The following is a 13,946-nucleotide window of genomic DNA, read 5'->3' as shown; positions in this document are numbered from 1 at the left end:
GTAATTTTAGTCTCTGTAAATTTAAAAAAATGATGTGTGGCAAAATCACATCTCCAAATATCCCTTTCCACATGTTACCAAATTCTTCCAAGCTACACAGTAAGTGGATTGGACTGTGAAAGACCAACCCAAATTGTGTTTGCATTTTGACAAATTTGTAGGGCAGTAAAATATCTCAGAGAGGAGGCCAGGTCTCCTGCTACCCTGGTGCATTTAATATAGCTGTGCAATTTCCCTGCTTTTTAAAGTTTGATAGAAATATCTGTGAGGTATAGGTACGTTCTTAAACTGCAAGGTTTTTTACCTATTAGTGAACAGTAATGTGGGTGTCTGGTTTGCATAATTCTATAGATCTATAAGAAAATGTGATTGATTTAAATGGATTTTTTCTTCATGTCACACGTTTAGGATTAGGGTGCCATCACTTTTGATTACAATAAGTTTATATCTACTGAAATCTAAGCACTTGAGGCTTAAACCATTTGTGGATTCAGTTTGTTATGTGCCCAGTGCACAATGCTCCTGATGAGATGAGAAAGTTTAAAAAGAAATCATTTGAAATATTTGCTAGAGAATTGTAGCATCTCTGAAAATGAAGTGAAAATTATGTTTATACAACTTTGGAAGGCAAGATTCTGGAACCTGAACATTTTCGAAGATTGGGCAAATAAGAGAGAAATATAAAACTTCAATTAAAATGCATGTTCTAGAGCAGCCTTTCCCACCCATGTGCCCTTCAGATGTTTTGGTCTACAATTCCCATTAACCCCAGCACACCCAATGGACAGAGTTGATGGGAGTTGTAATCCAAAACATCTAGAGGGCCCCAGGTTTAGGAAGACTGCTGTAGAGTACTCTCTATATTCCAATCCAGCTGTGCTACTGTGTCAAAACCATGCTTCTGCAAGAATATCCCTAGCTTGGCAGAGAGCTGTATCTTCAGCTAGGTGTGAGCATGTGGCTCCCCTTTCTGATTCAACAAGTAGGACTACATGCACAGAGGTGCTTTTTAAAAGCTAAAATGACAGTTTGGCAGTTCAACACAGGGGATGGGGTCTGGATTCAATGTCCCAGTCTTCACTACTAAACATTTCAAAAGGGCTCTGCATATACAGTTCTAGCTCCTTAGTGCATACAACATTGGAACAATGAAATGTAACCCACTGTTGCATGTCATGACGGTCAATGTCAGACAGGCAGTTCTGAACTAGTGGATAGAACTTTAGGACTGCTAAGAGTAAGCACAAGTGGGCACTATTACAAGGATCATATTTCAATAGTGGACCACATGCTTTGTTTACATAATATTGTTTACATAAGTTGAATGCTTGCCACCTTCTGTTTAAAAAGATATTGAGCAGCAGAGCTTAGAAAAACCTGTCTCTGAGGCCTTGGAAAACTGTTTCATCTATGTGTATAACTGTAGTTGCTAAATTCATTTAATCAGCAGATTTCTTATTTTGACAGCATAGAATAATAATTATAATAATAACAGCAACAAAGTCCAGAAGTGCTGACTTACATGTTCTGAGATTCCTAAGTCCAGTTCCTTCAAACTGCTGACTCTTAACCCCTTCATGTTACCTTTTCAAAAAATGATCCCAAGGGTGCTTTCTTTAACTGGGGGGGGGGAATGTCTTGATTTGACCATTTTAAAATACCCAGTTTATTCTGAATAAATATTTGTTCTAACACAGAGTAATGCTAGCTGATATGTATTGAGAGAAAGAGACTAAAATTAAGAACTGTGCAGATTTTCCTTCTCCCCCCCCTTTCTGTGGAATCTTTGATTAAGCTCTCAGATGGATTAGTAGAAACAGTTCCTGTGAGTTGCTCGGTGTCAGAACACAGAATGTACAAATCAAGAGACTAGAGCTCAGGTTAATGGCTCCTGTTGCATTAATATACATGGAAACTATCAAGCTGAATTTACTCCTGATATTATTATTATTATTATTATTATTATTATTAACAACAACAACAACAATGGGGGGAAGAACACAGAGCACACAATAACAGTTTGGGGGAGAGGGAAATGACAGAGCAAAGGGGAAAATAGTTTACCATGTCTCAAGAGAGAGTCAATTACAGTTTATAAGCCACAAAACTGAGATAAGAAACTGAAAGTCACTGACATATCAGAACCAGGAAGAAAATATGACACTATGCATCAAAATAATGTAATCCATATGAAGTCTTGATTATTCTCTGCAGCCATCCTGTTTGATAAAGCGGTGGGTAAACAGTGCATTGCCGGCTATTAAAATGCCTTCCCATGTTTACTTTCTGAGCTGGGTAGATGGAGCTGAGAAGAGAGAAAGAAGAAAGAGCTTTGTGCTTTGCTTTTGATTTAAAAGCACTTTCTGTAGAAATAATGCCTTCAGAATTTATTCAAAGTTCACTTTTCCCAGAGAAGCCAGATTTACAATCTTTTCTCCCTTGCATCATTACAGAAGTGATGTGTTCATTCATCTGAGCTTAAACCACAAGCCCTGTACCCTGACAATATTTGTCTTCACTGATACATTTTCCATGCTCTGAACAAGCAGCCACTTTGAAGTCCACCTCTTCCCACAAGCTCCTGTCAGCAAACATATCTTTCACCAGCCTGCAGTCAGGCATATTTTTTTAATCATCCACCCTGAAACCACCAGCAAAGGTATAACCTTCAAGGAATTGATTGATCCAGTGGATCACTGTTTCCCCACTGTGCATATCACATGTAGACAAAACAGCAAAATCCCCATAGATATCAAGTTTTAAAATGCAATTGAAACAGTCAGAAACACAGAAATGTCAACATTCACTCTTCCCAACTTTATCAGTAATGCAGCCCTTCATATGTACCTTCATCATTCTACTGTAATGGATTTGACTAGCCTATCATCCTTTGCCCCCGTGGTCTCTCAGATTCAGGAACAACAAACTCAATATATTTTAAGTGTCTATTAGGTAAACTAGATGGTTGCAAATCCTACTTAATTTAGGATTTAGCAAAAATATGTGGAACTGGCAATACTGAAGAGTGGTAGTAATAAAACATAATAAAATTCTGATTCTGGAAAAGACAATGTTCAGTTCTTTGTACTCATGTACATAACATTTTAAAGAATAGTCTATGACACATGTGGGCAACCTGCAGCCAGGGGGCCATCTGCAGCCCTCAGTGACCTCCAACATCTCCTAATGCTGCCCCGTTTTCCATGTCATCAGAGTTCATTTTCCATTGCTTTTTTCACTCTATGGAGTTTAATAACAGTTGGGGTAGTATTTTATTTGCTATAAATAAATGGATGTGTGTTTTAAAAACGTTTTCTTGGTTGTATGGCTGGGGGGGGGCGAGAGTGTTTCCCACAGTCGCCTAAGAATAAATTGGTAGGCTTCTGCCATGTGTGTGTGTAGCACACTAAAACCAGAAAGAAATTACTTTCACATACTCTCCAGAACAGTAATGTATTGATCTGTTGTACTATTTTTTTTAAAAGTGGGCTCCTACTGGGAGAAAGGGTGGGATATAAATCTAATAAATCAATAAAATAATAAATAAAACCCCTATCTATCTATCTATCTATCTATCTATCTATCTATTTCGACTTATGGCGACCCTTTGAATCAGCGACCTCCAATAGCATCTGTTATAAACCACCCTGTTCAGATCTTATAAGTTCAAGTCTGTGGCTTCCTTTATGGAATCAATTCATCTCTTGTTTGGTCTTCCTTTTCTTCTAGCATTATTGTCTTTTCTAGTGAATCATGCCTTTTCATGATGTGTCCAAAGTATGATAACCTCAGTTTCAATTTTTAGCTTCTAGTGATAGTTCTGGTTTAATTTGTTGTAACACCTAATTATTTGTCTTTTTTGCAGTCCATGGTATTCGCAAAGCTCTCCTCCAACACCACATTTCAAATGAGTTGATTTTTCTCTTATCCACTTTTTTCACTGTCCAACTTTCACATCCATCCATAGTTGTATTTTAGAGTAACCCCATCAAACAGTGGGATTTACTTCTGTGTAGACCTGCATAGGATTGGGAATTCTAATATGAGGAAGCCATGGTGAAAATTTAAACCAAGTGGTGTTTATTTCAGATTAATTTATCCAGAACACTTTTCTCTCTGACTCTGCCCATCATTAACATGTGGCTCCAAGAAATTAACCTTAAAGGAGTGCAGCCCTCAACAGAAAGGAGATGTTGGGGTTCACATATGTGCACCTAGATGAATAGGAGAAAATAGAGTACATTCGGCAGGTAAATGATGAATGCCTGTAGAATAAAATTTTGTGGCATACATAGTAGCATAGTTCAAGAAAGGATTTTAGAACATGATAAAATTCATGTTCCTAGTACAAAAATCGCATTCCCAAGAAGAGCATCAGTTGGGACTCTGAGCATAAAAGCAATATCTATATCATCAAAATATATTATTAGAAAAATTGGAATACCTCTATACTTATAATCAGTGAAAAGACTGAGCATACTCAGTGGCACTGAATACTCACTAAGTGTTAGGTATGTGGGGAAGGAAAATGAGAGGGACGAGGGTAGAACAGAGTGGCTGGAACTCTGCAGAAGCACTCTACATCGCAACATCTTGCTGCAGAGACCTGTTTAATATAATAACATTTTCTCAAGAACCTTAATGTACACTTTTCACTTCAGCTTTCAGGCTTTTGGCTTGGAAGGCCATCAGTGACATCAGAACAGCTACAAGGGCAGTCTGAAGGCTGCTTTGATTACACAGCAGATCAGCCAGTGGAAACAATAAACAAGGGAGAAGGTAGGCTGATTGTGCGGTGGGGGAGTGCAAGAGTCGCATGGAAGTTGGAAGACACTGACAACTTGTAACTATGAACATGCTACTTAGCAAAGAATAGGAAACCTCTTACAAAACAAAACAAAATCCAAAACAGATAGTTCCTACTTTGGAAGAAAAGAAAATGTGAACTAACAACCTATTAAATCCCAGACAAAGTCTGTTCAGCAAGTTAAATTTGGGGGCATTTCTATAGTATCACAAGTAATCTATCATTATGTTTCCAAAACTGTACTAGGAGGATGTTTATTGCTGGTTTATTGACTCATAGAGGGAGGGCAATCTTAATATGGACATTTTTCATGAGTTGCCAATGCCAGAAGTCTAGATTAGCCTGGTAGTTTTATTCGTGAATAGTCAATAGAGTGTTGTGTTCATTATATGCTAAATATTTACTTTTTTAAAAAAAGTGTGTTCCCCCTTGAGTCCAGCATTAATATTTATCTAGAGAGAAATATTTATTTGGTGAACATTGCTTTATCCCACTCCTCTTCCTCCTTGCCCTTTTAATGTTCACAAAAAAACACCCACTACCCAACATATACCATGCATTCCTCAGTCTGAGTCATATTGTTAGTTCCACAACACTTCAGATGAATGGCACTTCTTTTCAAATAGGTCACAATGTTTACCAGTGATACCTGCACCAAAAGGCAAACAATTCACTTCCAAATGCAACAAAACAAGCTCAGGAAAGCAGAGTGAATAAACAAGACAAGACAAAAATTTCCAGCTGCAGGTAGTTTTAGAAAGGAGCTTCTTTGAGCAGAGAATTATGCTAAGTTCTTCTTACAACCATGAAAGTAAGTTGGTGGGGGGGAGGTATGGTAAGGTGGTTTTCTTCTTCCTCTCCTAACCCACATTGATTTACCACTAATGAGAACCCTAACCAGTTTTGCAAATATACTCTCTAATCCCCACATGCATTTCCATGATATCTCCTTGTTCTTCCCCTCTTTTAACACAATGGTGCTCCTGTTTATCATACATGGAGCTGTACCATAAATATTGTGCAAAGATCCTGGCCTACCTATTTTTGCTTTGTGGGAAAGAATTTAGTGAATCCATCAGTATAACCAGTGATAGCTCCAGCAGTTATGGGAATGGTGGGGTGGACACATGGCTGATCCAAACTTCCAGTTCTCCCAGTTTGAGAGGGTTTGTTTTTCTCTCCTTCTGTGGCCTATGAAGTAGAGATGGGGGAGAAATTCGATTTAGTTTGCTTTTAAATGCAAACTTACCAAATTTCTACTTTCTGAAACTATATGTGCACCGAAACACCCAACCTGCACTTCTCTGAATTTTGCAGAGGATTTTTCTAAGCAAATGAAGTGTACAAAAATGCATATATTAGGGTAAAGTGTGCCAAAAGTGCATATAATAGTGAAACTACAATTCAAAATAGATTATGAGACATTACTTGCAAAAGTATGTGCATTAGTCAAAATGGCATACAAAAATGTATTTATTAGGAGAAATTTTCACTAAAATGCTAAAGAATTTTCATGAAGATTTTTTGTAAAAAAAAACCCACCCACAAATTCCTGCAGAAATGTGGAGAACTGAATTCAAGATGGGAACATGAGAAATGGAGAGAACTGAAATTGACAGATCATTCCAGCCATACTCTGAACTTTCCATAGCCATGCCCTTCTCTTCACCAGTCATTTCCAGCCAGAAAACTAATTCCATGCCCCCTTCCCCCTGTTTTCCAACAGGCTCAACATTTTTCTCTCAGTCGTCTGTGGCCTGTTTGGGTGTCCACCTGCTTGGGTTTTGCAAACATTGAGGTTCCCCTAAGCCTGCTGCTAATACCACCTTTTAATGGATGGTGCCATTGTTGCTCAGCACTCACCCTTGAATTTTGGAAATGTATGGAATTATGTTTGTTGGTTGAAGTATATCTGGAAGCACATCAAAATGGATCTCAACCTATCTAAACAGTCTCTCAGAAGGAATAACCATGGTTCAACAACATTTGATTTTTGTACACTTGTACCCTGCCCCTGACAGGCTCTACTGTGAGCAACAGCATTCAGTTGAAGGTTGGAACAGAACTAACATACACATAACTGCATGTGTGTAGTACCTTCTCCACGCTATCAGGAAACCTGGTGTTTTCAGGACTCTCAATAGCATGAAATTGCCCAATGCACCCAAGTTGTATGTGTGCAGCTTCTATTTTGAATTTCAACTGCACATGTATAGGAATAGGAGACAGCAGATTCAGTCCCACTCCTGCTCTGCATGTGGTGAAGGACTGTCTGAAAGGGCTCCATGATGGGCAGCTAAAGAGGTGAACAGACTTCAGTGAACAGTGTTACATTTGAAATGATGTGAGGAGCTCCTCATAACTCATAGTCATATTGCTTACATTTGACAAAACCATTGCCCAATTCCACATGTCTAACTCTTCCTGGGCTGATTTTATGGACAGGAAAGTATATTATCCCCCTCTCTTATCAAATTTCTCCATCAATTAACATAGGCAAGTTGGTAACTGGAAATGGTTTTGACAGTGGCCTCTAGGCTACACCAGGCAGGCAGAGTTCCTCTAGTTATCAATAAATATTTCTGCTATTATATGACCATGTCCTTATAAGCTGTTTGAAATTATGGTACATACAGTCCCTCGGTTGACTGAAAATGGCTTTAACTATAGCAGCTAAATAGAACATTATAACCAGAACTTAAACACAAATATTGAAAAGCTGGGTATCATTTGAGCATGATGATATTGGTAAGCATTTATTTTCTGCGGGGGGGGGTTGTTCTTCTAATTTGGATTTTTATCTCAGCTTTTCCCTGAAGGCTTAACATTTAGAAAAATGTTTAAACATGAAAGAAAAAAACCCAGACATTTCTAGGCACACTGCATGTGCTTAACACACTTTAAAGCACATGCTTACAACTGTTCACTCTTGGTGGATGCATTCAGACAGTGGTTTATTCCATTGTCCCAATGTTTCCTTACCTAATAATTTCTACATTTTATTTGATCTTTCACATGGCAGATCATGTCTGGAAATACAGTGGAAGTTTAGTGCTCATTTCCATGTTAATTGCTTCCAGAAAAAATGCATTTGCAACCCCATTAGCCCCAAAAATCATGGGAATAAAGTGATGAAATGTGGGGTGGTATACTGGCATACAGTTCTTTCCTTTTCATGGGTGAAACATGGGAGTACAGAAGTATGCATGTACAGAAAGGGTGGGGGATTAACAATGTGTCCAACGGCATGCATTGTTGTGTCATACTACTCCCACTGGTATGAATGAAATTTCACTTGTCATGATGGCATATCGGTCAAAAAGCCACAGTTCCATAATGCAACAGGTAAGGAATATTAGAAATTGGGACAGAAGCACTACCATTATAACCAGTAAAACTAATGCAATAAACTCCATGTTTGAATGCAGCCTTACACAAAGTAGTTGTGGGGGCTTCCGGCCCGCATCAGGACTGCTGAACAGGGAAATGGAAATATACTGCCTTCAAGTCGATTCCGACTTATGGCGACCCTATGAATAGGGTTTTCATGAGGCTGACTGCCTGGCCCAAGGTCACCCAGTGAGTTTCATGGCTGTGTGGGGATTCGAACCCTGGTCTCCCAGGTTGTAGTCCAGCACCTTAACCACTAAGAGGCTTATTGTGCCAACCACTCTCACTGGACTTACTCTTGCTGAATACTGACTGACAAGACCAGTTTGAAGAACACAACAAAAGATTTACTAATTTCACAGAACATACTTATTAAGACAATGCTGGATAATTACAAAATTTCCCATCCTTGGCAGTGAAAATAGCACTTAGAAGTAATATTCACAGGCAGCAGTTGTCAAACTACTCTGGTGCTTGGTTCAAGTTGCTTTGTTAACTTCAGTAGGATTTCTGTGAAAGAGCTTCAGGATAAGGTATTTTGAAAACTGTAGGCAAATGGTTCCATTGTGGTAGATGTGGCATATTCTCCATTAGTCTAGCTAAGGCAGAGTGGAAAAAATATGTACATCGGTAAGGTACTGGTACAGCTGAGGATCAAGAAGCCTGAAACATCTTGCAAGATGCTCCATGATAGTGTGTTATATGATATCATTTGCCCAGATAATGTGCAACATCTTCAATTTAACGCGGCCCACATATGGCTCATTAATTTGCAGTTAAAGCAAATCAGCAATGGTTGCTCCTAATTATTTGCCAAATGAATAGTGCAGGAAAGGTTTCAGTGTTGTCAGCATTTTTTAATGCAGAGAGCTCAGGACTAAAAATAGAAACTTTCCAAAGATACTGTATGTGTGGCAAGTTAAGGTAAGCTGACACCAGAATAATCACTTGAGATAACCTTAGAACACTTTTCTCAAAACTGACCTAAACATGATACTTCTGGAACATGCAGGAAAAGTCTGTCTCCCAGCCCCAGCCCTTTTCATTAATATTTGCTCCCAAGGATTCCCTACAGCATGACCCACAGGAGAAAACCCTCCTGAAGCACCATCACCCCGTGCCCTTTCAGAGAAATTCTTCTGGGCTGCTTTCACACTTGTACTTTATTCCATTATTCTGATGATTTCTTACCTGGTAATTTGCACACTATATTTGCTCTTTCTCATGACGTACAACTTAATCCTGGAATTCTAGTGCAAGTTTAGTATTAATTTTCATGATAAATAATATCAGAAATAATCAATTTGCAAGCTTGGGGATCCGGAAAATTGCTGGAGTTTTTTGCTAACTGCAGCTACCCATGTGACAGGCATCGAAGCATGCAGTGTGTTCCTGCCCTTTGGGCATGCCTTTTTTTTTTGGCCTGACAAAAATTGTAGCAGTATTCCAGCACAGGCACAGGTAGCAGTAGCAGTTCCCACCCACCCCCTGTATCTATTGTTGTTATGTGCATTCAAATCAGTTACGACTTATGGCGACCCTATGAATCAGTGACCAACAAGAGCATCTGTCATGAACCACCCTGTTCAGTTCTTATAAGTTCAGATCTGTGGCTTCCTTGATGGAATCAATCTATCTCTTGTTTGGCCTTCCTCTTTTTCTACTCCTTTCTGTTTTTCCCAGCATTATTGTCTTTTCGAGTCAATCATGTCTTCTCATTATGTGTCCAAAGTATGATCACCTCAGTTTCATCATTTTAGCTTCTAGTGACAGTTCTGGTTTAATTTGTTCTAACACTCAGTTATTTGTCTTTTTCGCAGTCCATGGTATGCGCAAAGCTCTCCTCCAACACCACATTTCAAATGAGTTGATTTTTCTCTTATCTGCTTTTTTCACTGTCCAACTTTCACATCCATACATAGAGATCAGGAATACCATGATCTGAATGATCCTGACTTTAGTGTTCAGTGATACATCTTTGCATTTGAGGACCTTTTCTAGTTCTCTCATAGCTGCCCTCCCCAGTCCTAACTTTCTTCTGATTTCTTGACTGTTGTCTCCATTTTGGTTAATAACTGTGCTGAGGTATTGATAATCCTTCACAAGTTCAATGTCTTCATTGTCAACTTTAAAGTTACGTAAATCTTCTGTTGTCATTACTTTAGTCTTCTTGACATTCAGCTGTAGTCCTGCTTTTGTGCTTTCCTCTTGAACTTTCGTCAGCATTCGTTTCAGATCATTACTGGTTTCTGCTAGTAGTATGGTATCGTCTGCATATCTCAAATTATTCAGAGCTTGGAAAAGTTACTTTTTTGAACTACAACTCCCATCAGCCCAATCCAGTGGCCATGCTGGCTGGGGCTGATGGGAGTTGTAGTTTTAAAAAGTAACTTTTCCAAGCTCTGCCTAATAGCTATTAAATCCTAGAGACTTGTCTAAGTAAAATATGACAGGATGTGTCTACTTGATGCTTAGACAGGAGACCATTGTATGCCCAGTGTGAGTGCACACACAGCACCCTGGGACTTGATCGTATGCTGGCCATCCATCTGATTTCACCAGACCATAACATACATGAGAAGGAGATCAGCAGTAGGGAGAGGTCCTTATGCACTTTCCAGTTATCAGGCCTGGTAGTGTAGTGGCAAAATCAGAAGTGCAGGGTCTCTTCAGGTTAGTCACAGCCATACTCCCTCCCCCCTTTTTTGCTGCTGTGTTGAGGATGAGCTCCTTCTCCCACAACAACAGACAACCCTAGGAGCTAATAAGCATGAAAGGGGAATGTGTCAGCTACTGTGAAGAGTCTTTTCAGTGGCTTGCTCACCTCCTTTCACTCTGATTGGGTCCAATCAGTAGGAAAGGACAAGGAAGCATGTTAGAAGACTCTTCTCAGTGGCTAACACTCTCCCCTTTCATGCTGATTCATTCATATGATGCTGGAGACATAGGGACCCTGCTGGGACCCAGCTCCCAAAAAGGTAAGGGGTCTAAGACGCCCTGAGACCCTGAACGACTACACCCCTTATCAGGCCATGTCTTTCAGTCCAATAAGCTAAAATGTGCCAGCATCCATCTTTTTGCTTCACCTCAGTGAGTGGGAAAACTTTAGTTTACTTATATGCTGGTGAATGTGCATGGTTAATGTGCCCTAAGCAGCTCACAAGAAACATGAACATGTTATCTAAATGCGTAAAAGTTGAAAAAAGGACCATTTGTTGCAGAACACCAATAAATTCAAGTAAGACAAATACAGCAATATAGGATAAATTCCATGTTACAATGATTAATCCTGACTTAATACATGACAAGTACTGATAAATGTCCTTTGAGTCCCTATTTGTGCCTTCCTTCCTTCCTTCCTTCCTTCCTTCCTTTCTTTGGTTGGTTGTTTGGTTGTTTGTTTTATTGATTGATATCCTTTCCTCCCAGCATACACTGGAAGGAAGTGGGGTGAAAAAGACTTGCTGTCATCCACAGATATTCCATTTATATCACATGAGACCCATCCATTCAGGAACCAGGTTTGAAAGATTATACCTGATTCTGGGTCAGAGAGATAAAAGGCACATGTTACCAAATTCTTCTAAGCTACACAGGAAGTGGATTGGACTGTGAAAGACCAACCCAAATGGTGTTTGAATGTTGACAAATTTGTAGAGCAGTACAATATCTCAAAGAGGAGGTCAGGTCTCCTGCTCCCCTGGTGCATTAATTATATCTGCCCAATTTCCCTGCTTTTTAAAGTTTGATAAAAAATATCGGTTGGCTATAGGTACATTCTTAAACCGCAAGGGTTGGTTTTTTTTTTTTTTGCCTGTTAGTGAATTTCTCTGCTTTTTAATCGGGGAGATAAAATATGGGATCCTGTGCAAGTTTGCTAACAATGGGTTCATCATTTGCATGCTTATTGAGTTCAATGGGATTTACTCCCATGCAATCATGCTAAGGATAGGCAAAACTGATCATGGGGGAGGAGGAGCAGAGGGAGGGAGGGCTGAAGTGGGGAGAGGAGGAAGAAGGGAGGAGGAGGGGAGAGTGGAAGGGGAAGGGGGAAGGGAAGGAGAGAGAGGGAAGGAGAAGAGGGGGGACTGGGAGAGGAAAGGCAGGTCGAATCATTTCTAACAAATCATTACTAACAAATAAAATTTTATTATTATTTTATTATTATTATTATTATTTGCATGCTTATTGAGTTCAGTGGGATTTATTCTCATGCAATTATGCTTAGGATAGGTAAAAACTGACCATGGAGGAGGAGGAGAAGGGAGGAGGGGAGAAAGAAGAAGGAAGGAAGAGGAGAGTGGAGGGGAAGGAGGGAGAGGGGGACATAGAGGGTAGGGGATTGGAAGGCAAGGAGGAGGGGCAAGAGGGAGGAGGAGGGGAGGGCAGGTTTGATCATTTGCATACTTTTTGAGTTCAGTGGGATTTACTCCTGTACAAACATGCTTAGGATAGGTGAACCGCACCTGGGGTAGGAGAGGAGAGGAGAAGGGGAGGAATGGGAGAGGGAGAGGGAGGGGAGGAAATTGGATGGGTGGGCACTGGGCAGAGGGAAAACCCTTTCCTTTCCAAAACGTAAACTCTGTGAACAGTATCACTGTTTTTCAGCATTTCTCCCACCATTTTATTCTACAGCAGGCACATGTCATCTCCCACCCAAATTGAAACCAAAGCAGTCCCTGGCCACATCCACACCAGACCTTTATTTCACTTTAGACAGTCATGGCTTCCCCCAAAGAATTCTGGGAAATGTAGTTAGTAAAGGGTTGCTAGGAGATGCCCTATTCCCTTCACAGAGATACAATCCCTGGAATTGAGGCTGACTATTAAACCACTCTGGCCGCTGGAGCTCTATCAGGGGAATAGGAGTCTCTAACAACTCTCAGCACCCTTCACAAACTACACTTCCCTGGATTCTTTGGGGGAAGCCATGACTATCTAAAGTGAAATAAATGTCTGATGTGGGTGTGGCCCCTTGATGTGCCAAGCAAAACAGCTCTTAATCTGGCTTTTAGAACACTGACAGTTGATTCTTACTGAGCATGCCCATTTATCATTGACTCCAATGTTACATTTCTTATATTAATTAACAATTAGCCAAGCATTTTTTTTTAACTTTTAAACTACAGAAGATGAATGTCAGAGTATGAGGCAAGGTCAGTACAAGTACTCTGTGCACATGGCTGATTTTTTAATTAATTTCAGCAAATTATGAGACCACTGACAGAAAAAAGTCCGAAAGGGGTCTGGATTTTTCCCCTGTTGTTTTACACATTGAACTCTCAATTTTCTCTGACTGTTTTGTGTCTCACCATGAAACCTTAGAGGGTTATTAAGCAAGAGTTTCTGAGTTCAGGACAATACATTTTGTAAGGTTTTGTTCTGAAATGAACTTATGGGAAGCATCAGAATGGCAGGGAGGGTATTTTCAATTTAACATTGTGGAATGTGAAAAATCCGTGCTGGCTATAGTATACAGCTACTCTTGTGGCTATATAATGATGTGCAAAATCCTATTGTTTTACATACAAACAGAACTTGCAGCATGCATTTGATGGCTGCCCTATCTGATCAAGGAATAAGCTGTTGCTGTTAGCACAAAAAGGAACCCAAAACTCAACTTACTATAGCTTTCAAGGTATTTATTATAGCAGCACCTGTGTAGCTGCACAAGACCAATGGCTCTGTCAGCCTTTCCTAAAGCAACCCCCTATTCACAAGTGTGCTACAATTAAGCTGTTAAAATGTC

Source organism: Rhineura floridana, chromosome 4, assembly GCF_030035675.1.
Source record: "Rhineura floridana isolate rRhiFlo1 chromosome 4, rRhiFlo1.hap2, whole genome shotgun sequence".
NCBI lineage: Eukaryota > Metazoa > Chordata > Lepidosauria > Squamata > Rhineuridae > Rhineura > Rhineura floridana.
The sequence above is the reverse complement of the archived record's forward strand: the minus strand, read 5'-3'. Positions refer to the sequence as shown.